Source organism: Dendrobates tinctorius, unplaced genomic scaffold (genome assembly GCF_039654945.1).
Source record: "Dendrobates tinctorius isolate UK_male_01 unplaced genomic scaffold, ASM3965494v1 ptg000138l, whole genome shotgun sequence".
Taxonomy (NCBI): domain Eukaryota; kingdom Metazoa; phylum Chordata; class Amphibia; order Anura; family Dendrobatidae; genus Dendrobates; species Dendrobates tinctorius.
Genome location: NW_027361806.1, coordinates 7,034,054 through 7,060,984, shown reverse-complemented (window position 1 = coordinate 7,060,984; position 26,931 = coordinate 7,034,054). Strand labels below are relative to the sequence as shown.

Below are 26,931 nucleotides of genomic sequence, written 5' to 3'. Positions count from 1 at the left end.
CCCATTTTCTGGACAGTATTAAGGCTCAGCAAACCAGAACAGCCATAAATCAGCCTAGGAATACTCAGTTTCATTGAGCGCTCCATAATTCCTGACAACTTTATGACTTATTTCAAGTCATAATATCTGGAAAAAATGGCAATTTGGGATCATTAATTTAATCTACCTGTAGCTAAACGTAGTCTGTAGTATTGTCTTTAACTATAAGTAGAATATAAAATAAAAGAAGTTTAGTATCAGAATATGATATGTCTTCTTTATGAAATCCTGTGGTTTCTCTTGGTTTTAGCGATCTCCAATTATATTTTAGGTGCACACCTAATTTACAGATAAGATTCATGAAGAACACAACCTGGAAATGGGGCCGCTATCTGCACGGTACAGTTGTACACCAATGTCTGATGGAGCCCAATGCCCCCTCTGTAACATGAGAGCATATCTATAGGTCTGGGGGGTCTTAATAAAGACTTTTCATTAAGGCCCTCAATATCCATATATCCTTGGGTTTAAAGATGGAGCCTAGGAATTATTGTACAAATATTAATTTCTGGGTCATGATTTTTTCAGACTTCATGTTCACATTGGCCATAAAGCATGCAAAACCCACAAAAGACAAAATGACAAAAACCCTGCTGTAATTAAACAAATAAAAAGCAAAAGTGCATTTAAGTAATTCAGGGTTCTTAGTAATACTGTATTTGATCAAATATAGCATAAAAGCCATCCCAACATTGACAAGGTGACTCTGATCGAGAGTGTCCTACACAGTCTAATATTAAAAACCTTATCATGCGTTAAAGTTGACGTCAGTGTGTGAATAAGGGCAGACAAAAGGACCGGGTCCCAACCAGTGGACACCAGTTAGCCTTTAAATAAAATTTCCAGCTCAGGAGTGGGAGGCCACGCCCCGGCTTGCACAGAATGCAAAAATACAAAGAAAAAAACACAAAAATTGAACTTGGTTTGAGTTGGTAAATATGCAGCATATAAATGCATGTTCACACTGGCCATAAAGCATACAAAACCAACAAAAGACAAAATGAGAAAAACCCTGCTGTAATTAAACAACTGGTTGGGACCCGGTCCTTTAGTCTGCCCTTATTCACACACTGACGTCAACTTTGACACATGATAAGGTTTTTAATATTAGAATGTGTAGGACCGCCACGTCCACAGAGTCACCTTGTCGATGGTGGGTCGGCTGTTATGCTATATTTGATCAAATACAGTATTACTAAGAACTCTGTATTACTTACCGGTAAATGCAATTTTGCTTTTTATTTGTTTAAATACAGCGGGGTTTTTCTCATTTTGTCTTTTGTAGGTTTTGTGACACATAAATTGGTAGATGCTATAAGGAGTGAGTTTTTTCTTGCACTCGAGCTACAATCTATGACACGAAAGGTAAATGGTAAAACGTGCTTGTATTGTACAGTCCGCTCATCAGTGCAATAAATGGGGTGATTGCTGTGGTCACATGCTGAATTTAAAACATGAGAATTTGGAGTCCCTACTAAAGTTTGCCCAAAGAGGGTGGTCTCATCTGTAGTTTTTGCAAACCTTAAGAGCAACTCTCTGCTGAGACAATGGGGGAAACGTTGGCACTCAGGTGTGCACAGTGGTCAGCATCCTGGTATAGTGGCGTGCGTCTGATCCAGTAAACAGCATTAAAGGAATTATTGTGAATTTTCTATACATTCTTCATCATACACCGTACATATAAAGGTCCATCTTATTTTTGCCAGAGCTTTTATTTCCATCCATCCAAGCAGAGACACTGAAGAGGGCAATGGATAATATAAAACCCAGGACACAAGAAAATCCAAAGAGTGAATAGCAATAATCCCCGAAAAAAATCCGAGTGGCACAATACATTTGAAGCGGCGACTTCCACGTCTCTATAAGAGGGAAACAAAATTACCATCGTTCTATAAATCAGCTGTGAGACTTGGGACAAAATGTGACGCAGTCTGTCTGTGAAATAGATGAATTTCATATTGAATCTCCAATAGGAGAGAATTAAAGTAGATTTGATGCTAGACGGATATTGAACTTTCTTCCCGCTTGATGCCAACTTGGGGGTGAGTTTTGCTAACTTTTATTTATCGGGGGAACTGGTGTAATCTTTACTTATTTTAACTTTTCTTTCCTCCTTTTCTAAGTTGACAGAATTGTATCTCTGAGAGCGAATGAACACTTGTGTCCAGCAGAGAAGCCAGTAAACAGCGGTAAGCATTCAGCAGCAGGGCACAGGACCATCACGGAGCTGTCAATGTGGTGGCAGGCAGGCATCTGCCAGCAGAGACAGACAGTTGGCATAACGTGCGTCGGGGAATCGGTTGGGGAATGTTAAGGGAAAAAAAAACCTTCCCTGTAAAAGTGCGGTCAGACATTTGTTTCCAGGGAGCGGGAGGAAGGCAGATATAGAACGCTCTGGATAAGGCTTCCCACAGCCGGATAGTCCACATTAATTATATCCATTGATAAAAAGCGGCTCATAGAGGGTGATTAATCAATGTGCTCGGCAACCACACTTGGAAGTTGAAGATAAATACCAGTCCTGGAGATATGGGGGTTTTACTTATGTTTGACCTTATTTCTGAGCAACTTCAGTCACAAAGTGATATTAACATCAATGATACAGAAATCAATTCTAAGTTACATGGTTCAAACGACTTATAAAGTAGGATAAATACAAGTGTAATGTCTCTGCTGCCATCATGTCTTAAGATGGAGTATAGTCGCCACTCGCCACCATCATGGTCTAACATGGGCGTCTTATTACAGGATGAAACTCAGGATCAGTAATGTATGTACACAGTGACTGCACCAGCAGAATAGTGAGTGTAGCTCTGGAGTATAATACAGGCTGTAACTCAGGATCAGTAATGTAAGTACACAGTGATTGCACCAGCAGAATAGTGAGTGCAGCTCTGGAGTATAATACAGGATGTAACTCAGGATCAGTAATGTAATGTAAGTACACAGTGACAGCACCAGCAGAATAGTGAATGCAGCTCTGGAGTATAATACAGGATGTAACTCAGGATCAGTAATGTAATGTATGTACACAGTGACTGCACCAGCAGAATAGTGAGTGCGGCTCTGGAGTATAATGCAGGATGTAACTCAGGATCAGTAATGTAATGTATGTACACAGTGACTCCACCAGCAGAATAGTGAGTGCAGCTCTGGAGTATAATACAGGATGTAACTAAGGATCAGTACAATATATGTAATGCAATATATTCAGAAAGTTCCTCAATCTTATGTGTAGAATAATACTGTTTATGACATGGTGCTCAGCGATTAACCCTTGTCATTAATAATTTACGCTCATTAATTAAAAAGAACAGTGTCTTCACATAGGACATTGCTGAGCCATCTTCTCACAAGTTTCCATTGCTTGATAAATAGGCTTCTTGAATGGCTTCCAACATTAACTAAGAAGGTTTTGTGTCACCGGAGGGATTGATGTGGCATTTTAACGGTTGGGTGGGGAGCACAGAGACTCTTGAATTTTTGCTTGTCCCTGCGCTATGTGAAACAGATGGATTGGCAGCAAAGTCTGGCATTGAGGGAAGACGGCTCTGCAGTAACTACCTCATTGATGATCAAATAAAACTCGGCATTTTACGGCTGCTCAGCAAACATTTTAAACAAAATCATAAAACTGGAGAAAAAAAGATACAACAACCACTGGTCTTAACAATCACGAGCCCCGTACAGAGGATGCAGGCTGACTGTGTGCGACTCTGCTGCATGACATGAATAGATTATCGAGCACGGCAGTTCATCTCCGATACCCCTCATTCTCGGCACAGTTATGGGGACCCCCCGCGCCTCCTGCTGTGCACTCTTCCGAGACAGGGGATACGATTTGCCTCTCACAAACACCCCGGAGGTCTCAAGCTTTTCTCTGCTCGATGGATTTGTGACAGACGCTGGGGCCGCTGGCTTGTTCTGTTCCTCTTCGTGTTATATACACTGTGCGATCACTCAAGGAAGAAGGCAAATGAGGGAGAACGAAAAAAAAAAACACGGTAAACAGAATTTCTCAGGAGAGGTCTGCAAGACATTTCCTGAGTGGAAGGATCGCCTATGTCTGGAGCTGGGTCGCCTCATGTTGTCTTGTAAAAGATGATGGTTGTTATCATCATTAATAATATTGGAATGGATTTTCCACTATTAACAGCTATCACTTATTCTGCCCCCTGAGACTGCCACTATAGATACAATGTAGCACAATTATCATTCTCTATTTGTTTTCCTGTAGACGGAGGATATCAGTAGTAAATCGCTAGTACTTGATAGCAGGACGTTTTCTAAACGCATAGTTATATGTTGGCGCTATAGAAATAAAATTATTTTTGTTATTATTATTATAGGTAAAGCTCTTATTTTTTTACAGTACTGGGAATATCCTGTTTAATATGAATCTACAATAATGTTGCATATTTTGTATCCAAAAATCGTCTGTATTTTCCCTACCTTCTACTGGAATATGGCTGCACCGGAGGACCATGGCCACTTCATGTTTGATTGTTCTCAAATTTTTGGCGTCTTTTTCTCATCCCGACTTTTGCGATCCCGGAGACTATTTGCAACAGAACTTTTGATAGTTCTGAGATCGCCCCAATAACTGAGCCATTTCAGGAGTTGCATCCTCCGTAAGATTTGTAACAATTCTGTGATTTTTCAGAGTCGGTTAAATCTCTTTTTTGGCCCATTTGGCCTGAGGAAAAACAAGCTGGCTGATAATCCTTGATAAAGAGTGTTGCATCCTCCTCATTACACAAATACACATCACCGTCATCCAGCTGTATACAACTAGGATGTGGCAAATCTGCATAAAAATCATGATCAGGTCACGATACTCACTGCCTAATAAGTGTGGACCGTTATCAAAATGCGATGTCTATCTTCGGTTAATAAGAGGACGACTTCGAATAAATGGTAAAATTAGAATCGAGTTGCAGTACCAGACACGGCCTGTGGACTAGAGTGGCGCTCTTTTGGGGAAAAAAATGCATTTCCTTTGATTGCATACAACCTCTGTAAGGAATGAAACCATCATGTAAATTCTGCTGGTATAGTAAGTTTTTTTGGGGGGGTGAAATTCCCCTTTAATTTATCCTTCAGCCGGAAATATTCCCTCCAGTTACTTTTCTGATGGAAGTAACTTTCAAATACAATTATCTCAGCGTTAATTACTGACCCTTATAGAACATATCAATCCCATCAAATATCTGCAAAGGGCAATGACACAATAACAATTTGACGGGGGAATTTTGATGCAGAAAACAAACAGGGTTTGCCAGGGAACCATATGGCGCCGGGTTATATCTGAGCAGATTTACTAAAGGATACAATGCCTAGAGGCTGCTCATAGTCCATTTGTTTCAGACAAGCTGCTGGTTTTCCGCCATAGCGCAGGTCGTAATGTATTTCTATTTTAATATCGGAGCTCTTTTCATGGCGTAGATCGGCGTCGTAGGAACAGATTATTCTATTTAAGGCTCGGAGGCTGCACTTTATAAGAGAATGACAGCAGGATCAACGCTTTAAGAGCCTCCCTCCTCGTGAACACATTCGTATGTTGTAGAGGAGCTTGGATCGCTATCACGTTTTTATTTTAAGGGAGTGGTAACACAAATTAGCACATCACATCTAAAATACCAGCATTCATGATAAGTGTATTTAGTAATGACATTACCCCAGGCATGGCGTTGGTCATATCCTGGTAATTGTGCACCATCCATCACCATCCTCACCTACCTGCACCCTTTTAGTTTGTCACTGGCTTTTAGAGAAATTACAAAAATGGAAAACATGAAATTAAATTAAAAGGGAACTTTACAGTTACGTATAGAAAAGAAAAAAAATACTTTCCTCTTGAATACGAACTAGGAACTGTCCAAATGCTGAATCCGTGGATAATGGGATATAAGCCTGCAGTCCAATCGTGACGACGTAAACAGTTCTGTAACTTTATAATGTACTTTATCAGATCTCTGCTTGCTGTGACCGAATCGGGAGAAATGTTACAGATAATAACTAAGCATGGCTTTCTGACCATTCCCAGCTCACACTGCTGAGATTGTAACAATGTATCAGCCAGCACAATATAATGTTTCTACTGCCCTTGATTCCAATCCGAAAGCTTTTATCCAGACTGATACGTGTAACAAGTCCAACAGCTATAGAAGCATAACTAGGACAGAAAAGGTTTGGAATTTGTCTTCTCTCCCATTCCCTTCAACCCAGCAGCATTCGTATAGGTATTGCTAAATTCTCTGCCTAACCAGCCCTTTATAATGTTAGTTACTTTAATTCATGTTTTAAAAAAAGTATTTATATAAGCTCAGTTTTTCTTATGCTACTTAGGCGTTTGACTAGAAATTGGGGTGTTAGAGTCATGGTAAAGCTGCCATAGAACATTCTAGAAACATGATGCCATAAGGAGTTATGGAGATACTATATTTATTCGGACTCCCATGACAGCACCACGAGAGAGGGGATCCGCCCTTTAGGAACAGGAAACCTACAGATACAAAAAGGGCGGCACCTCTCCCACGCATCAGTTGGTTTCCTGTTCCTGAAGGGACGGGATCCTACAGAAGACCAGGATCCCAGGCCGGCCGGCCGATACAGGTAGCGGGGGGGTCTCCTACCTCGGCCTGGTGCGGATCCCTGGAAGATGTCACGGTGGCCCAGGATGGGTAGCACGGCGGTGGCGTAGTCAGCAGGGAGCGGCGTCCGGAGGATGTCCGACTCCAGAATAAAGGCCGCCGCCGGTGAGTATATTCCCCCCCGGGGGCCCCCGGATCCGGCGGCGCTAGTGCGGTGGCCGGCACGCTGCGGGGGGGCTGCGACCGGGGAGCGCGGTATTCCGAAGCTCCCGGGCGTCCCGCGTGACTTCCGGTCAGGCGGGGTCGCGGTGACGTCAGGGGGCGGCCGGAGGAGGTGCTTCCGGGTCGGCGGCGCCACTGCGCATGCGCGAGAAAAACAAGATGGCGGCGCCCATCGCAAACGCCGATGAGCGTCGGCTCTCCGACCGGGTGCGGCGCCAGCTGGGGAAGGGAGCCCGGTTAGGGGGGGAGGGGCGCGGCACGCATACTGCTGTCCGGAGGAGGGGTATAAAGGCAGGACCCTGGTAGGGTGCCTTGCCTTGGCCACATTACTGCAAGCAGTAATGGAGAGCGAGCAGCAGCAGCAGCAGCGGCGGCAACAGCAGCAAAGACGGCAGCAGCGACAAACATCCCTGCCGCCCCTGGATGACCTTCGGCAGGTCAAGCAGAAAAAGAAAGTCACGTGGCAGCGAACGTGCGGGACGAAGTGATCAGTCCAGCCATAAAAGCTCCTCTAAGCAGACAGGAGCATCGTCTGAGAAGAACCCCCCTCATCCTCCGGGGAAGAAGGCTTCAAGTAAGGCTAAACACAGGGAATGCGCACTCTGTGCATGCCCATTACCGGACTCATGCCCTAAAAGATTGTGCCCCCCTGTATTCAGCAGACAGTGGCGGAAGAGTCGCCCGCAGTAGCAGCGAGTTTGAGAGACATTGTTAGGGCGGAAATGAATGAAACCCTAAAGTCACTGTCCCAGCGGGAAACTATAAAGGGCGGGGTCCCGGTGGAGTCCGATTCCTCGGCAGAATGGAGGAGAAGTAGAGACTCCCAGGCTTCAACTCCCTCGTCCTCCTCAGGAGAAGAGGACTCTGGTCGGTTTTGTCTGCCTCTTGACCGGGTAGACAAGCTGGTCAAAGCAGTTAGAGGGACAATGGAAGTAGAGGAGCCTAAGCCCCAATTATCCATGCAGGATGTCATGTTCAGGGGGCTGGAGCAGAGGAAGCATAGAGTCTTCCCGTTAAATCAGAAGATCCAAGATCTAATCCACAGAGAGTGGAAAAAACCGGATAAAAGAGGGTCGCTACCACCAGCCCTCAAACGCAGATATCCCTTCGATGATCCGGCAGTAAATACTTGGGACAAGGCCCCCAAATTAGATGCGGCCATTGCAAAGGCATCGAAAAGATCCTCGCTGCCCTTTGAGGACATGGGATCCCTTAAAGATCCCCTAGACAGGAAGGCAGACACCTTCCTTAAGAATACTTGGGAGATGGCAGCCGGTTCCTTAAGACCAGCAGTGGCGTCGACATGCACAGCCAGGTCCATGATGGTCTGGTTGGACCAGTTGGAGTCACAATTAAAACAGGGTACGTCAAGACAAACAATTCTTGGGGCCCTACCAACAATCCAAGAGGGAGCAGCCTTCCTTGCAGATGCCTCGGCGGATGCAGTAAGAATGGCAGCCAGAGCAGCAGGTCTCTCTAATGCGGCTCGTAGAGCCCTGTGGCTAAAGTGCTGGCAGGGAGACATTCAAACCAGGGCGAAGCTTTGTACTATTCCGTGTGAGGGGGAATATTTGTTCGGCGCAGTCCTGGACGAACTGCTTGAGAAGGCTGGGGACGACAAGAAAAAATTTCCAAATCTCTGGCCTACATCCTACCGACGCCCATTTGGTAGAAGGAGATTCCGTCTGGGGAGAAGGCGCAATTCTTCGCCTACTAGAGACCGTCCCAGATGGGAAGATAGAAGGAGAAGAGGTACGGGCTACATGTTTGGACGCTCGTCTAGAGATCAAAAGAGACAAGATCAATGACTAGCAATTCCCGTGGGAGGTAGACTATCACCCTTTCTTCCGGCATGGTCACAGATTACAAATAGTGTCTGGGTGCGCAATGTAATATCCACCGGGCTTAGATTGGAGTTTACCCAGGTCCCGCGGGATACCTTTAAATCTACTTCGTTAAGATCTTCACCCCTCGAACAAACAGCTTTAGAAGCGGAGGTCTTGAGCCTATGCCAGAAAAACGTCCTGATAGAGGTTCCAGAAGCTGAGAGAGGAAGAGGGTTCTACTCTCCCTTATTCCTGATCCAAAAACCTGATAAGACATTTAGAACGATCATTAACTTACGTTTCCTTAATAAGTTTTTGGTAAACCGTACTTTTAAGATGGAGTCCATCAATACGACAATAAAAATATTGTTTAAAGGGTGTTTTATGGCAGTCATAGATTTGAAAGATGCGTACTATCATGTACCTATCCATACAGACTTCCAGCAGTTCCTGAGGGTGGCGGTTTCAATAAACGGCACAGTCCGTCATTATCAATATAGAGCCCTTCCCTTTGGTCTCTCAGCAGCGCCCCGGGTATTTACAAAGATAGTGGCCGAAGTGATGGCGCATTTACGGGAAGTGGACATCCTGATTGTTCCATATTTGGATGATTTTTTAATTGTGGGAAAATCAGTGGGCCATTGTACATCCCAGATAGAAAGAGCTAAGTCCAGGTTAGGAAACCTCGGATGGATATTAAACTACGAGAAATCCCGACTCCAGCCCTCAAAAATACAAAAGTTTCTAGGCTTACTATTAAATTCAGAAACTCAGCAGTGTCTGTTGCCATTGGATAAAATGCAAAAGATACAGCAGCAGGTTCTTCGGGCGGTTGATAATCCTTCTATGACCCTCAGACAGGCCATGTCCCTGTTGGGATCTCTAACCTCATGCATCCCAGCAGTTAGGTGGGCACAATTCCATACTAGAGCCCTTCAGAAGGATGTCCTATTTAATAGCAGGGCGTTAAGACACTCCTTACAAGGTCAACTGTTGCTAAGCCCCTCGACTGTCACATCGCTTAGATGGTGGCTCGATGATAAAAACCTAGCCTCAGGGGTGCCCTGGATAACGCAGATAACCCGTGTTATAACCACAGACGCTAGTCCCTTCGGTTGGGGGGCCCATATGGGGGACATAGTAGTACAGGGACAGTGGGATTCGGATACGGAGATCTCATCCAACCAAAGAGAGCTACTGGCGATAGAGCAGGCAGTCAAAAAACTCATTATGTACCTACAGGGCCATCACGTGAGGATACTCTCGGACAACCAGGTAGCGGTAGCATATATCAACCACCAAGGTGGAACCCGCTCCGTCGCCCTGATGCGGACAACAGAACGTCTCCTTCAAATAGCAGAGGGAAGTTTTCTATCTTTGACGGCGCTCCACATCAGAGGAAAGGACAACGTAAAGGCAGACTTTCTAAGCCGCAAGACTCTAAAGCAAGGAGAATGGGCTTTGAACAGGGATATTTACCACCAAATTGTCCGCAGATGGGGTCGGCCAGAGGTAGACCTCTTTGCCACCAGAGAAAACAGGAAAGAAAAATCATTCTGCTCTCTGAACCCCAGGGAAAATCCACTGGCAGTGGATGCCCTCCTGATAAAATGGAACTTTTCTCTGGCATACGCCTTCCCGCCATTAAATCTTCTACCTCTGGTAGTAAGGAAGATCAGGGAAGATCGGGCAAGAGTTATATTAATTGCCCCCTTTTGGCCCAGGAGGACCTGGTTCGCGTGGTTGAGGACCATGTCTGTATGCGATCCCTGGGTGCTGCCGAACCTTCCAGATCTCCTCTACCAGGGGCCAGTCAGCCACCCACAAGTAGCGAGACTCCATTTGACGGCGTGGTCTTTGAAAGGTCACTGTTAGAGGATAGAGGGTTCTCCAAGAAGTTAATTGATACCCTCCTAAAAAGCAGGAAGTTGACTACCACTAACATTTATGCTAGGACCTGGAAGCGATTCCTGTCCACCTTTCAGTTTGACGCCAGAGACGGAATTCCCACGAAACATATTCTGGAATTTCTCCAGAAGGGTCTCGAATTGGGTCTCTCCACAAGTACATTAAAAGTACAAGTTTCAGCCTTAGGGGCCTTGTTTGCACATGATATTGCCAATAACTATTGGGTAGCAAGGTTCATCAAAGCAGCGGCTAGATCGAGACCCATACACAAAGACAGATGTGTACCTTGGGACTTAAATTTAGTCCTTACGGCCTTGACAGAAAAACCATTCGAACCTCTGGATTCGGCCTCATTAAAGATTATATCTCTTAAGGCAGCTTTTCTAGTGGCGATAACATCCGCACGTAGAGTGAGCGACATACAGGCACTTTCCAGATTGCCCCCTTACACAGAGTTCTTACAGGATAGAGTAATCCTAAGGCCAGAACCAGCATACCTTCCCAAGGTAGCATCACAATTTCACAGGACACAAGAGATAGTTCTGCCTTCCTTCCTCCCTAATCCGACCAACCCTAAGGAGCAAAAACTTCAGGCATTAGATATTAGGAGATGCTTACTTAAATATTTAGCAGCCACGGATCCTTGGAAGAAGGAGAATGCATTATTCCTATCCTTCCAAGGTCCCAGGAAAGGTTGTAGGGTATCAAAACGCACATTAGCGAGGTGGATTAGGGAGGCTATCTCTCTTGCCTACACAGCAGGTGGAGGTCCGGCTCCGCAGAACCTGAGGGCGCATTCCACTCGTGCCATGGCATCATCTTGGGCAGAAAGATCTGGAGTGTCAATTGATCAGATATGTAAGGCGGCCACCTGGTCATCTCCTTCCACCTTTTTTAACCACTATCGATTAGATATGGGTGCCTCTTCAGATCTCACCTTCGGGCTAAGGGTGCTGCAAGCTGTAGTCCCGCCCTAAATTAGTTTACATCTCTGTAATTCTCTCGTGGTGCTGTCATGGGAGTCCGAATAAAGTATTAAGTTACGTACCGGTAACGGTATTTTTCGGAAGCCCATGACGGCACCCTTAGTTCCCTCCCTTGTTCACATATAGGGGTGCACTCCTTTAGAAGATTGTCCACAATTTACGGTATGTGGGAGATGGTGTAAAAAAAAAAAAAAAAAGGAAAATGTTTCTGCTATATAGGGTAGATAGGTTGTATATATTATATGTTGTGTACTAACCATGGTAGCGTCTCAAGCTCTGTAAACCAACTGATGCGTGGGAGAGGTGCCGCCCTTTTTGTATCTGTAGGTTTCCTGTTCCTAAAGGGCGGATCCCCTCTCTCGTGGTGCTGTCATGGGCTTCCGAAAAATACCGTTACTGGTACGTAACTTAATACTTTCCTAGCCATACATAGTGTATATTTCCGAGATCCCCAGAACGTGGTGAACACCTGCCTGGGACTTGACCCATTATAGCACCCAGGGGTGTGCAGATATACAGAAAATCTAGTAGAAGCCAAATAGCGAAGGCTTGTTAGGTTCCCATGCATTTCAGGGGATCAACTGGATCCAATTGGGCCAGAATCATCACTCTAAGACTGTCCATGATCTTTTATAGATTTTGGAGTTTGCAGCTGCAGAGGAAAGGGGAGTGGATTTAGGTTCAGCCCAGAGAACAGGAGGGGAGTGACCCAAAGGAGTAAAGGCTAGTGTAAGGCCATGTCATCGCTCTCTCTGTTATACATGCAGTCCACTTCGACAGTGGGGGCCAAGTCGAGTAACATTCTGTAAAGGTCCAAAGAGCCAGCTGGCAGAACATGCCACCTTGTGGTCCAGTGAACCCATAATTTAACATCACCCGGTAATTAACATCATCCATCTGCATATATCTGACCATTGTATATGTGCAACCATTGTGTATATAGTGTATTGTCTATTGTGCCCTTAAGGTGATTAAATATATAATTTAACCTTAGGCTGCTTTTTTATCTTGATCCCCGAATCCACAGGTGCATTTCTTGGTTTAACTTTCCATGCTACCAGGGCTGGTTTCTGGCCTCATATAATCCCGTTAATGGACTGGGCTTAGATCTAACTAGGAACTTGTGGCAGTCCTTTCGGGCTGGCAATGCTCTGTTTCACTGGTGGTAGCAAAAAGGACCTTTCAGCCTGCCAGGATTGTGAGCAAATGTGGTGCCATGTCAGTGACTGTGTGGACCACATCCTCTCACTCCTTATGCCTCCCTGGACCTTTGTAGACAGGGGGTGTGTGTGTAAAACTGCACCAAGCTGACCTTACGTTTCCCCAGGGGGGTGCAGAATGTCACATTGGTGCAAGTGAGGAGACCGTACCACGTGATCTCGCTGACGCAATAGTGACTTCAGGCAGGGGGGCGAGGTGCGGGTTCTTCATGTGGTGGCAGCGGAGGGATTCTGCTTGATCTCTCAGGTGTCATCCTTCACATGTACCCAAAACAAAAGATTTTTTAAACTAAAATTAGCAAAAAATGGTGGCAAAGTTGTACATACCCTTTAAGAGCAATGCTTTGCCATAAGAGCTAACAGTTTATAAGGAATAAAAGAGGTGGATGAGAAATATTGAAAGTCTCCATCTCTTCCCAGAAATGTTTTATTCCTGACTCTTAGAGAGGACATTTTGCTTCTTTACACAAAGACTAATCTGACCCAAACTTGCTTGACTTGAGCTGCTAACTGTCAAGTGTTTTCAGAGTCAGGCTGTAATTGCTTTGGCTTTGATGACTGGAAGTGCAAAGAATCTGAGTCTCTCTGGAGGTGTGAGGATAAAGAATTCTCCACTGTGCCTCATTTCCAGATGATTGTACAGTAGGAGTTAATATTAGGAAGTTATAAATGGGTGCAACCCAAAAAAATAATTTCTGAATGGGTCATACCTTAAGAAACGTATGGAGATAATTAAAAACTATAGGGGGGGCATCTAAAGGAAAGAGGCCACATTGTATTCCTTGTTTCAGCTGCACCTGATACTGCAAGCACTGTTTGTGTAACATTCAGAAAGTTCCCAAAGCTGCCATTATACAGCTCAGGCAAAAATTAAAAGACCACCACAACAAAACCCTGTCATGGACAGCCCAATCTCCAGACCTGAACCTCATTACAAACCTCTAGAATGTAATCAAGAGGAAGATGGATAGTCATAAGCCATCAAACAAAGAAGAACTGCTTACATTTTTGTATCAGGAACAGGGTGAAAGCTTGGTGGAAAGCATGCCAAGACGCATGAAAGCTGTGATTAGAAATCATGGTTATTCCACAAAATATTGATTTCTGAACTCGTCCTGAGCTAAAACATCAGTATTGTTGTTTCTAAATGATTATGAACTTGTTTTCTTTGCATTATTTGTGGTCTGAAAGCACTGTGTTTTTTTTTACATTTTGACCATTTTTCTTTGTCAGAAAAAAAAAAATACAAAATTTAATTATTTTACTCAAAAATATACCTAGAAAGAGAAAAATCAGACAAAACTGAACATTTGAAAGTGGTCTCTTAATTTTTGCCAGAGCTGTATTATAGAAGTATGTAGGACCAGTTTTAGACAAAGTGGGGCCCTAGGCAAAAGTTTAAAGTGTGGCCCCAAATGCTAACATATTGCACCATCACTCAGAAACATTTCTGTTGTATTTACATGCACCGAGATCAGGCCGCTAAACGAGTGTGATTGACAATATGAAGTCGTTCGACGCTTGTTTCCCGACCTCTTTTTGGTAGGTGCACACATTCAGTAATTGGTAGCGGTTTGGACACAGCACATGTCCGCTGTGTCCAAAGCGCTGCTGACTATTGAATGCAGGTGATTCCGTGTGTGTTCATTGAACCGTGCGGATTCACCACGTCCAATACATTGTATGGGTGATATTTATCTTGCGGAGGCTCGCGTCTCCGCAAGATAAATAGACATGCTGCGGTCTGGAGAGACACGCCGCATGTCCATCTCCGCGGGTGCCTTTGGACGCATAGTGGGCATGGGATTTGTTGAAATTCCATCCACTATGCAGTAACATCTGGACTTTGCGGGTTGGACGCTGCACAAGTACACAGCATCCAACCGCAACGATTGCTGATCGTCTGCACATACACTTACTCCGGCTGAGGCAGAATGATTGGTACAGATAGTCCTTGATACAGTATAATGCAGGTTCCATTTAGTAAAATGCACTGCCCATGGTCCTTGAGAGAGTATAATGCAGTCCACCTCATAGTATAATACAGCCCTGTATACTACAGCCCCTTCAGAGTATAATGTGTCCCCCCCTCAGAGTATACTGCAGCCACCCTCAGAGTATAATGTCGTCCCCTCATAGAACATAATGCAGCCCCCTCAGAGTATAATGCAGCACCCTCAGAATATAATGCATCCCCCCCACACAAACACAGTATAATGCGGCACCCCCAGAGTATAAAGCAGCCCCACACACACACACAGTATAATTCAGCCCCCCCCACATACAGTATAGTGCAGCCCCACACGCACAAACAGTATAGGGCTGACCTCCACACACAATATAGTGCAGACCCCCCACACAGTATAGTGCAGCCTCCACACACAGTATAGCGTAGCCCTAACACACAGTATAGTGCAGCCCCCACATACACAGTATAGTGCAGCCCCCACAGAATAATGCAGCCCCCGCAAACAGTATAATGCAGCCCCCCACGCACAGTATAGTGCAGTTCCCCACACACAGTATAATGCAGCCCCCAGACAGAGTATAATGCAGTCCCCACACAGTACATTGTAGCCCCAACAAACAGTATAGTGTAGCCCCAACACACAGTATAGTGCAGCCCCCACACACAGTAAAGTGCAGTCCCCACAACAGAAGAACGGCACCAAGAATAGTCTACCCACTGGTGGAGGTATTAACGTCTGAGTTCCGGACACCTGGGTGATTTCCAAAATGGTTGATGTGGTGCTTGTACAAAACCACATGTAGTAGCAAACCAAAATCCAGAGGAAAAAGATGCAGCACTCTTCACCTCCATTAAAAAACCTTTATTGAACTAGTTGGACAAGGTTAACATCGGGCTAGGTACATGAACACATGCAGTGAAAAAAGCAGGACTACAGCTGTTTTGCGTTATTCCTGCTTCCACATCTGGACCTGTTGAAGCGTGGATAACGCAAAACAGCTGTAGTCCTGCTTTTTTCACTGCATGTGTTCATGTACCTAGCCTGATGTTAACCTTGTCCAACTAGTTCAATAAAGGACTTTGTTTTTTTAATGGAGTTGAAGTGTGCTGCATCTTTTTCCTCTGGATTTTGTTTTGTTACACACACAGTATAGTGCAGTCCCCCACACACAGTATAATACAGCCCCCACATACACAGTATAGTGCAGCCCCACAAACAGTATAATGCAGCTGCCACACACAGTATGGTGCAGCCTACACACAGTATAGTGCAACCCCCACACACAGTATAATGCAGCCCCCCACATACACACAGTATAGTGTAGCCCCACAAACAGTATAATGCAGCCCCCACACACACAGTATAATGCAGCCCCCACACACACAGTATAGTGCAGCCCCCACACATACACAGTATAGTGCAGTCCCCCCACACACAGTATAGTGCAGCAGACACACACAATACTTACCTCTCCTCCCCATTCCCCGCTGCTCTGGCTTCTGCAGAGGTTCTCATCTGCTCCACTGCTGGCACATGCTGAGTCAGAGGAAAAGGGGGAGTGATGCTAGAGGGAGCATCACATAACGCTCTCTCCTCCATCACTGCTTTCAACTGTATTGGCGTTTATGATGCCAATAAGTTGAATGCAAGATGCAGGGTGGGGGCGCAGGCCCCTCTTGTTCGGGGGTACCATAGCAGCCACTGGTTGGGGGCCCCAGAGGAATAGGGGGATCTAGGCAGCTGCCTGGTATGCCTGCCCCTAACGATGGCCGTGGAAGTATGATGAGAAGTGCAGAAACCTTTCAAAATACTTTGTATTTTACTTCTTTACCATTTTCATGATCTCTGCTTGTTGTCAAGTGAATGGGAATGTTATTACTTACAATCATTAAACCAAAATTTCTTCAAACACTTTTTACATCTTAAGGATTGTTACAGTTGCGTTCAGACTATACATTCCTCTGTGAGCTACAGTCATCAGCAGAACAGATCTCTTCCTGATAGTTTGCTATAACGTATCGGCGCTCACAGAGACCGGCCTAGACTGGATGCAGTTGTAGCAAACTCTCCTTTTTGGGTGTGAACATGTTTATTGTCTGCGGAAACAAGCAAGACTGCTCTCATTCACTAACAGCAAGCAGTGATCTTGAAAATCGTGAGTATTGCAGCATTCCAGCGCACTTGGTTACATTCTAAGAACATTTACACAGGCCAATTACTGTACATACACATTCATATTATTGCTTATTTCCAAATAATCGGCCAGAGCGAACAGATTGCCGATCACCTGATGAAAGAACAAAACTCTTATTTGTCCGGTGAAATTATTTTATACTTTCATAAAAAAATGATCATTCTCGGCAGCACTTTATGCTCAATTAATTATACACGTGCTGCCGAGAACACTGACAGCAGATCGACACAGACTGATCAATTACAGATCTATTTTGATTGTTCTGTGCACATTGAAAGTACGGTCGGTCTAAACCTTCTATTAAACAAGTAGCCAATCAGAAATGGTTTAACTAACCCGATTGTTCACACGTTCAGTATTTGGTCAGTGTTTTACATCAGTATTTGTAAGCCAAAATCAGGAGAGGAACAATCAGAGGAAAAGTATAATAGGAACCCGTCACCACTTCTGCATTTATCACCCGCTCCTGATTTTGGCCTACAAATACTGATGTGAAATACTGACCAAATACTGAATGTGGACTTAATTACTTGCTTTACCCAATTTTCAGAGCTGCTGGTGAATATTATTTCTTGGTCACAATCTCCTTTCTATCCTATTTTAACCCCTTCCTGACATCCGACGTACTATCCCGTCCTCGGTACCCGGGCCCGTATGACCGTGGACGGGACGGGATAGTACGTCGGGCCCTTTAATGCGATACCGCGACTAAAGTCGCGGTGATCGCATTAAAATTCCGACGCCATCTCCCCTTACAAAAGATGGCTTCGGCATCCCGGGCTGCGATCCCGCCCCCCCGGCATCCAGAGCCAATCGCAGCGTTTCTCATTGTTTCAGCCAATCAGCTTGGCTGAAACAATGATGTCCTAGGCTGGGATCAAGTACTGATGTACTCGATCCTAGAGCCGATGCCTGGCAACGCCAGGCACCGGCAAAACGCACCCAGATTGGCACGATCGCAGATCTGATCGATCGCGCCAATCACAGTGCACAGCAGCACTATATCGCCGCTGTGCCCTGCCAGTACCGGCCAGGATCGGTGCTATATTAGCACCGATCCTAGGCTGGAGCCTGCAGGAGTTGGCTGGCGCGATCGATTAGATCGGCGATCGCGCCAACCACAGGGCACAGCTGCGGTCACCATGTGACCGCTCTGTGCCCTGCTGGTGACCTGGGCATGACCTGCCTAGTAATCGAAGCTGTGAGCTCCGATTCTAGGCAGTTGCCATGGTCACCAGGCAGATCAGGGATTGGTGGGATCGATGTAATCATTCGATCCCACCAATGACAGGTCACAGCAGCGATGTGACCGCTCTGTGACCTGCCCCCTGACCTGCCTCTGACCTGTCTGACCTGTCTGCAGGGGTCCTCACTCTAGCTGAGGATTCTGGCAGAGAGGTCGGACGCAGCAAGAGCTCCTATGCTGGGTATTGTGGTGCCACAGCTTGTAGCATCACAATCCCTGCAGAAGAAAGAAGAAAGAAAACTACAACTGTAAGTGTTAATTGATCCCTGATCCCCTGCCCAATCTATCTTCACCCCCCCAATCTATCTTCATCCTCCCATCCCCCCTCCACCCCCCCTCTTACCCCCCTTCACCCCCCTTTTACCAACGTCCACCCCACTTTTGCGCCACCTCCGTGCGCAGCCGGCGAGCGTTGATCAGTGACGCAGTTCACCGATCAACACTCGAGCTCGCTTTTTTTCCTTAGCCCCCTTTGCGCCACTTCCGTACACACATCCCGCAGCCGCAAAAGTTGGATAAGTGACACACATTACTTATCCATGCTTGTGCCTGCCGTTTTTCATTTTTTTCACCACCCTTTGTGCCACCTAACTACAACCCTAACTGTTGATCCCTGCCCAATCTCTCTTCATCCACCCCAATCCCCCATCCCCCTTCCCCCTATTTTTACCCCACTCCACCCCACTTTTGCGCCACCTCCGTGCGCAGCCGCCGAGCGTTGATTGGTGACGCAGTTCACCGATCAACACTCGAGCTCGCTTTTTTCCTTAGCCCCCTTTGCGCCACTTCCGTACACACATCCCGCAGCCGCAAAAGTTGGATAAGTGACACACGTCACTTATCCAAGCTTGTGCCTGCCATTTTTCATTTTTTTCACCCCCCTTTGTGCCACCTAACTACAACCCTAACTGTTGATCCCTGCCCAATCTCTCTTCATCCACCCCAATCCCCCCATCCCCTTCTCCCTATTTTTACCCCCCTCCACCCCACTTTTGCGCCACCTCCGTGCGCAGCCGCCGAGCGTTGATTGGTGACGCAGTTCACCGATCAACACTCGAGCTCGCTTTTTTTTCCTTAGCCCCTCCATACACACATCCCGCAGCTGCGAAACTTGGATAAGTGACACAGTTCACTTATCAGAGTTTGTGCCTGCCGTTTTCCTTTTTTTTTTTTTTTTTTCCACCTCACCCCCTTGCGCCACCCCGTGCGCACATCCAGCAGCCTAGTTTTGATAAGTGACACTTATCAGCTAGGGCCTGCTGTTTTAGACTTTTTTCCACAGCTTTTTCTTTACAGAAAGTTTACACCAATCACTCCCCCCCCCTCATGTACACATACAGTTTTCAATAAAGTGTACACCCAAGCACCATATTTACACAAAAATGTCATCAAATTCATCCCAACAGCGCTATTCAATGGAGGAGGCATATGCTATACTTGCCTCCGACACTGATAGCGATTTGGATGATGATCCGACTTTTCTTTATTTTTCGGATTCTTCATCCTCTTCTTCTTCCTCTTCCCCCTCCTCATCTTCCTCCTCGGGTCCTGCGGAACCGCCACGCAGACGCTCCAGGACAGAAGATGAGGCAGCGCCCACCATGCCCGCAGCTGACCCAGTGCTCCCCGTATGGATATCGCCCCCCGAAAATTACGAGCCACTGATTCCTGATTTTGTGACAGAATCAGGAATCAAGTTTGACACCACCAGCCTCACAGAAATTGACTTTTTCAAAGTCTCTTTCTCTGAGGATTTTGTTAACCTCATGGTGGAGCAAACTAATTTGTACGCTCGTCAATTTTTGGAGCAAAACCCGCGTTCAACATTTTCAAACTGGTCTCCTGTAGACGCAGTTGAAATGACGCAGTTTTGGGGCCTGGTCCTCCATATGGGGATACTGAAGAAGCCGGAAATTCGGCAATATTGGAGTGTTGATATTTTATACAACACTCCAGTGTTCCGAATGGTCATGGCCTGGACGCGTTTTGAGGCCATCCACAAGTTTCTGCATTATACTGATAATGCAGAGTGTCCCGCACGAGATGACCCCAACTTTGACTGTCTGTTCAAAGTTCGGCCGGTCATCGAACACTTCAACAAAAAGTTTGCTGAAGTGTACGTGCCCCAAAGGGACATCTGCGTGGATGAGTCCTTGGTTCACTTCAAGGGAAGGCTGCGATTCCGTCAATACCTGCCCAGTAAGAGGGCCAGGTATGGAATCAAACTCTATAAGTTGTGTGAGAGTACCTCAGGGTACACCCACAAGTTTAGAGTTTACGAAGGGAAGGACACCCAGATTGAACCCCCTGAGTGTCCTCCTTTCCTGGGAGTGAGTGGGAAAATTGTGTGGGATTTGGTGCACCCACTGCTGGATAAAGGTTATCACCTCTACACTGATAACTTTTATACCAGCATCCCACTCTACAAATCCCTCTCTGAGCGACGTACCGCAGCCTGCGGTACTGTCCGCAAAAATCAGAGAGGCCTCCCGAAGACGCTACTTGGGCAGATGCTCCGAAAAGGTGAGAGCAGAGCCCAATGTAGCGACCACCTGCTGGTGGTCAAGTACAAGGACAAGAGAGATGTCCATCTCTTGACCACCATACACGGTGATGGCAGTACCCTCTGCACTGTACGGGGTACCTCTACACAGGTCCGCAAACCGGCATGTGTAGTGGGGTACAACAAAAACATGGGGGAGTTGATCTCTCCGATCAACTCCTCCAACCGTACAATGCATTGAGGAAGGCCAAGGCGTGGTACAAAAAGCTGGCCGTGCACATCGTCCAAATGGCAATACTCAACGCATTCCTGCTGTCACAATGTGCATGCCCCAGCGATACAACGTACCTTCAGTTCCAGGAGGTAGTGGTTAATACCCTGATGCTTGGCGCTCAGGAAGGAGCGGGCCCCAGTACTTCAGGAATTGAAGGTGCTCGTATTGTCCCAGGTCAGCATTTTCCGGGGGTGGTCCCGCCAGCCCCAAGAAAAGGTAAGCCGCAAAAAAGGTGTCGAGTGTGTTACAAAAAAGGAATACGCAGGGACACCACTTATCAATGCGACACCTGCCCCGAAAAACCTGGCCTGTGCATGAAGGATTGCTTCAAATTGTACCACACCTCCATGCACTACTAATTTACATTAGATTAGTTGGGGGCACATCTAGATTTGTTCTTTGGGGGTCTAGTATCCAAAATGATGTCATATGTGGGGTTTTTTTCCTGTTTAGGCACATCAGGGACTCTGCAAATGGAACATGACGCCAGCAGACCATCAAAGTCTGCATTCCAAAACAACACTACTTCCCTTTCGAGCCCCGACGTGTGCCTAAACAGTTTTTTCCCACATGTGGGGTACCAGAGTACCCAGGACAAATTGGACAACGACTTTTGGGGTCCAATTTCTCCTGTTACTCTTGGGAAAATTAAAAATTGGGGACTAAATGATCATTTATGTGGGAACAAAACAGGATTTTATATTTTCACGCCTGGGCATTATAATCTTTAGTGAAACACTTGGGGGTTAAAAGTGCTCACCACACATCTAGATAAGTTCCTTAGGGGGTCTAGTTTCCAAAATGGGGTCACTTATGGGGGGTTTCTACTGTTTAGGAACATCAAGGGCTCTGCAAATGGAACATGATGCCCGCAGACCATTCCATCAAAGTCTGCTTTCCAAAACGTCATTACTTCCCTTTCGAGCCCTGACGTGTGCCCAAACAGTAGTTTTCTCCCACATGTGGGGTATCAGGGTACTCAGGACAAATTGGACAACGACTTTTGGGGTCCAATTTCTCCTGTTACTCTTGGGAAAATTAAAAATTGGGGACTAAATGATCATTTATGTGGGAACAAAACAGGATTTTATATTTTCACGCCTGGGCATTATAATCTTTAGTGAAACACTTGGGGGTTCAAAGTGCTCACCACACATCTAGATAAGTTCCTTAGGGGGTCTAGTTTCCAAAATGGGGTCACTTGTGGGGGGTTTCCACTGTTTAGGCACATCAGATGCTCGTCAAACGTGACATGGCGTCCGATCTCAATTCCAGCCAATTTTAGGTTGAAAAAGTCAAACACGGCTCCTTCCCTTCTGAGCCCTGCCATGTGCCCAAACAGTGGTTCCCCCCACATATTGGGTATCAGCGTACTCAGGACAAATTTGACAACAACCTTTGGGGTCTAATTTCTCCTGTTACCCTTGGGAAAACAAAATATTGGGGACTAAATGATCATGTTTGTGGAAAAAATATGATTTTTTATTTTCACGCCCAGGCGTTATAAACTTCTGTGAAGCCCTTGGGGGTTCAAAGTGGTCACCACACATCTAGATAAGTTCCTTAGGGGGTCTAGTTTCCAAAATGGGGTCACTTGTGGGGGGTTTCCACTGTTTAGGCACATCAGACGCTCATCAAACGCGACATGGCGTCCGATCTCAATTCCAGCCAATTTTAGGTTGAAAAAGTCAAACGGGGCTCCTTCCCTTCTGAGCCCTGCCATGTGCCCAAACAGTGGTACCCCCCACATATTGGGTATCAGCGTACTCAGGACAAATTTGACAACAACCTTTGGAGTCCAATTTCTCCTGTTACCCTTGGGAAAACAAAATATTGGGGACTAAATGATCATGTTTGTGGAAAAAATATGATTTTTTATTTTCACGCCCGGGTGTTATAAACTTCTGTGAAGTCCTTGGGAAAATAAAAAAATTGTTGCTAAAATATTATTTTTGTGACTAAAAAGTTAAATGTTCATTTTTTCCTTCCACGTTGCTTCTGCTCCTGTGAAGCACCTGAAGGGTTAATCTTCTTGAATGTAGTTTTGAGTAGCTTCAGGGGTGCAGTTTTTAGAATGGTGTCACTTTTGGGTATTTTCTGCCATATAGACCCCTCAAAGTGACTTCAAATGTGAGGTGGTCCCTAAAAAAAATGGTTTTGTAAGTTTAGTTGTAAAAATTAGAAATCGCTGGTCAAATTTTAACCCTTATAACTTCCTAACAAAAAAAATGTTGTTTCCCAAATTGTGCTGATGTAAAGTAGACATGTGGGAAATGTTATTTAGTAACTATTTTGTGTCACATATTTCTCTGTTTTAAGGGCATACAAATTCAAAGTTTGAAAATTGCAAAATTTTCAAAATTTTCGCCATATTTCTGTTTTTTTCATAAATAAACGCAAGTTATAGCGAAAAATTTTTACCACTAAAGTGAAGTACAATATGTCATGAGAAAACAATCTCAGAATTGCCTAGATCCGTTGAAGCGTTCCAGAGTTATAACCTCATAAAGGGACAGTGGTCAGAATTGTAAAAATTGGCTCGGTCATGAACGTGCAAACCACCCTTGGGGGTGAAGGGGTTAATTCTAGTTTGTTTATTTATTATTACTTTACGTTATGAAAATAAAAGAATGAAGCATTTGCAAAAGAGGAAAACAGAAGGATCGATTTGCTAATTATTCTCAAAAATGCAGCAAAAATTAATCTCAAATCCGATAAATTATTTAGGTAGAAGAGTTGCTCATTGCCGTTCATTTTCAATATCTCTGCTTGCTTTCTGTGTATGTATGGTAATGGCCCGGATTGGGGGGTGGTCCACTGCTTACCGCGACCAGACGACACAGACACCAGACGGAGGCAGATTTTGGTTGCAACAGGTCCGAGTTTATTGGCCGTCCTCCTGGCGGCCGTAGCCATACACCGCAGCTCCTTTACAGTTCTCCATATTCAGGCCCGGGTACCTTCACCTTCCTTCAGTCGTAGCGACGTTCCTCGTGGATCTTTTGCTGGGGCTGCCCTAGGCCTATCTACCGCCAGCGCTTCACCAGTCCGAGGTCGTCGTCCAATCGGTACCCCCGGGGCCTCGTCTGTCCTGCGGTTCTTTGTGTCAGGGCCACCCCCCTGACTGTCTCTTCCTATCAGTCCCCTGGTCGAGCTCTCCACCATTGTCAGTTCTCCGTACTGATTCTTCTCCTCCTGAGCTCCTCCCGGGGCTGGAACCCTGTCCTGTCTTATTTATCCCCTTCCTTGGGAATTTCCCTCCTGGTTCCTATCTCCGCGCCCCCCATGACTAAGCGGTTTCTAAAGCCCTAAGCTGCTGTCAAGTCCTGAACTACGCTCCCCCAGCCATCTTGTGGTCAAATCTAGGTACTGCACTCCTTTTCCATCTTCCGCAGCTGTTTCCCTTCTGTCATTGCCAATATCCGTCTACAGTGCACAAACCGTCCCTTCTTCCTTCAGTCAAGTCCGTCCGTTAAGTCACCTTCCCCACATATGGAAGCATGATTTCCTCCAGGGAGAGTCTCAAAACCTGTCCTAATCTAATTCTGCTCACACAGCTGTGGGCTGTTACAGTGTAGCAGAAAGCAACATACATCACTCTCCTATCCAGAACCCCTGACTGGTAATCTTACCTGATACCTGCACCGATACATTTTGGTCAGTCAGGAGGGTATTTCAGCCCCCCAAAATGAAGGAAAATTGTTTCAGTTTGATTTTTTTATCTCCACGGTCCCCCACAGACGCCGAACATTTCATTCTTCAGGGCTGCTGGTTTAATGCAGGTGAATTCCTCAGAAACAGCAGTTTTGTCCCGACCATATGTCGGAGCGTTGTAAAGTGTCACTTTTACCAGAGTCAGCGCCGCTTTCCTGCTTCAGTGTGTGATTTCAAAATAAAGACAGAACGGAAATGCAACGTTCCAAACCGTCACACAAGTAGAACATGCGAGAAAGACACAAACCTTCCCGCCATGTCAGGGGAAAATACTATTTTATGATGCATTATGTCTAGAAAGACAAAGTTGGAAATGCAGTCCAAGTATACACTAGTGACCTACTGTCTATGGGAAAGAGCTAGAGAGCGCTGCGCCACAGGGTTCTACTCATTAGAGAAGGTCCAAGAGGTCAGTCCCAGGGACATAGATGTATTGGTGAAGGGAATGAAGTAACATCCTGGACTACTTGGAGATTGGGGGGCAAAAGGTTCCTTTTGGCCATTGGCCATTTGATATGACTAATAATATTAACGTTTAATAGGTGGGAGATGTGCTAAGTATTCTGCATTAGGTCCCCCCGAGATTCTAGTTATGCCACTCATCAAACCCTTTCCTCCCAGTCATGACAAGAGAGGACCCGTGTGCTAGAACAGTATATGCAGTCCGGCTGATGATAATGCACAATCCCACTTTCATTGGAGGTGGTCCGTTGCATGTATACCAGCTTATACTCCAGTTCCTTTCTTTAAGTTTTGCTTTAGGTTTTTGTACTCAGTGCACTCAAGGATGCGGCCTCCCTTTCTTTGAGCTTGGCATTACGTTACTACAGCTTCCCATTGCTGGGTATCCACAGTTGCTCCCCGGTCCTGTTCAGCCCTTGTTCACATTGAGGTAATTTTTGACCCATGGAAAGGTATTAATACAAGAGGTTAGGACCATCCTGACTGGGTGCACCTTGGCACTGCATTTACGCTTTTACGGTTTACTAAGTACTCTATGTTACTTATGTATTCATATGCACTATTGCTCTTTACTACTTTTATATTCATTTTTGTTTCTTTGTCAGGTTTTGTATGCATGATGGTAGTAGTCAAAGTGTAATCCTGAAGAAGGGATGATTCCAGAAACACGTCTATACTAATCTGGATATTTTTATTTTGTTTATTGGCTCTTTTATGGAGAATTATTAAGAACATTGGCAATGACTGATTTTTCTATTCTATAAACTTAACAATACTGGAGACCTAAGGTCGGGTTCAGTTAAAGCTCCCCGGGAGGTAGGGGGACGCTAGTCTGGTTCCCTCCATCATAATGAGTGACTACCTTTATAAACATAACATGTATAGGGTTGATGGATACCTTCATTGTGGATCCAGTGGGCTGGCGTTTCCTTTTGTCCTTGTATTTAAGCTAGTAATTTCTAGGTGTCTCAGTTGCACTGTGCATGGAAGCCTGGCAGCTCTTAATAGGGCTTCCACGGACAGGTTTCGCACAAGCCGCTTTGTTTAGCAGATCCAAGATGTTGCCCTGGCCTTCACCTGTTAATCTCTGTACAGGAATCCGTGGGCTGGGGCCATAAACTGCTGGCTGGTGGCAAGAAGGATTGTCGAGTGGGTTCGATACTTAGAGGTCACATCAGAGACAAAATAAAGAAGCAAGTGGTCAAAATAGAAGCTAAGGTCAGAAAATGGAATAAAACAGGAAGACACAGCAAGAGCAAGGCATAATAGGGCTATACACCAGGTAAGCAGAACTTATTGACTGACAGTGTCTTAGGTTTACACAGCTCTCTGGATCATTAATCAAAACCAGACAAGGATTAACCCCGTAGCTCAATATTTTAGAACTGCTTTCTCGATTGCCTAAATTTGGATATATTGTGCAAAGTGATAAAGACAAAACAGTTATCAGGGTCCCTCCCCGGGATCTAATTTAGTGTAAAAATATGAATTTACATGGTCATTTTTATCCCGGCCCTGCCTATTTTAGGTCTTCAGACCAGGTACCGTTTGGCTTCCCTTCTTCAGAGATGGAAATCCAAATGGCTTAGGCGATAATGTGCTTGGCGCGGTATCGCTGCCAGCGAGGATCAATGCACTTGTTTTTTGGAAATGGTTATTGGCTGGAAGACCTCAGTGGAAATGTGTCCTGGCAGGAGGACTGATGATGGGTACAGTCCTCACAGATGTCCATAGCATCCCATTATATGTGCACAGAACCCTCTCAGCTCTGCTA

At 45.5% G+C, this 26,931-nt stretch overlaps 1 long non-coding RNA gene across 1 annotated transcript; it reads left to right on the top strand.

Annotated features, from left to right (window-relative positions):
* The first annotated feature begins 1,354 nt into the window (after positions 1-1,354).
* LOC141048883 (uncharacterized) lies at positions 1,355-26,462 on the top strand. The gene is made up of 3 exons (XR_012220169.1): positions 1,355-2,081; positions 2,163-2,228; positions 26,253-26,462. It is a non-coding gene; the product is annotated as an uncharacterized lncRNA (long non-coding RNA).
* Positions 26,463-26,931: the final 469 nt, after the last annotated feature.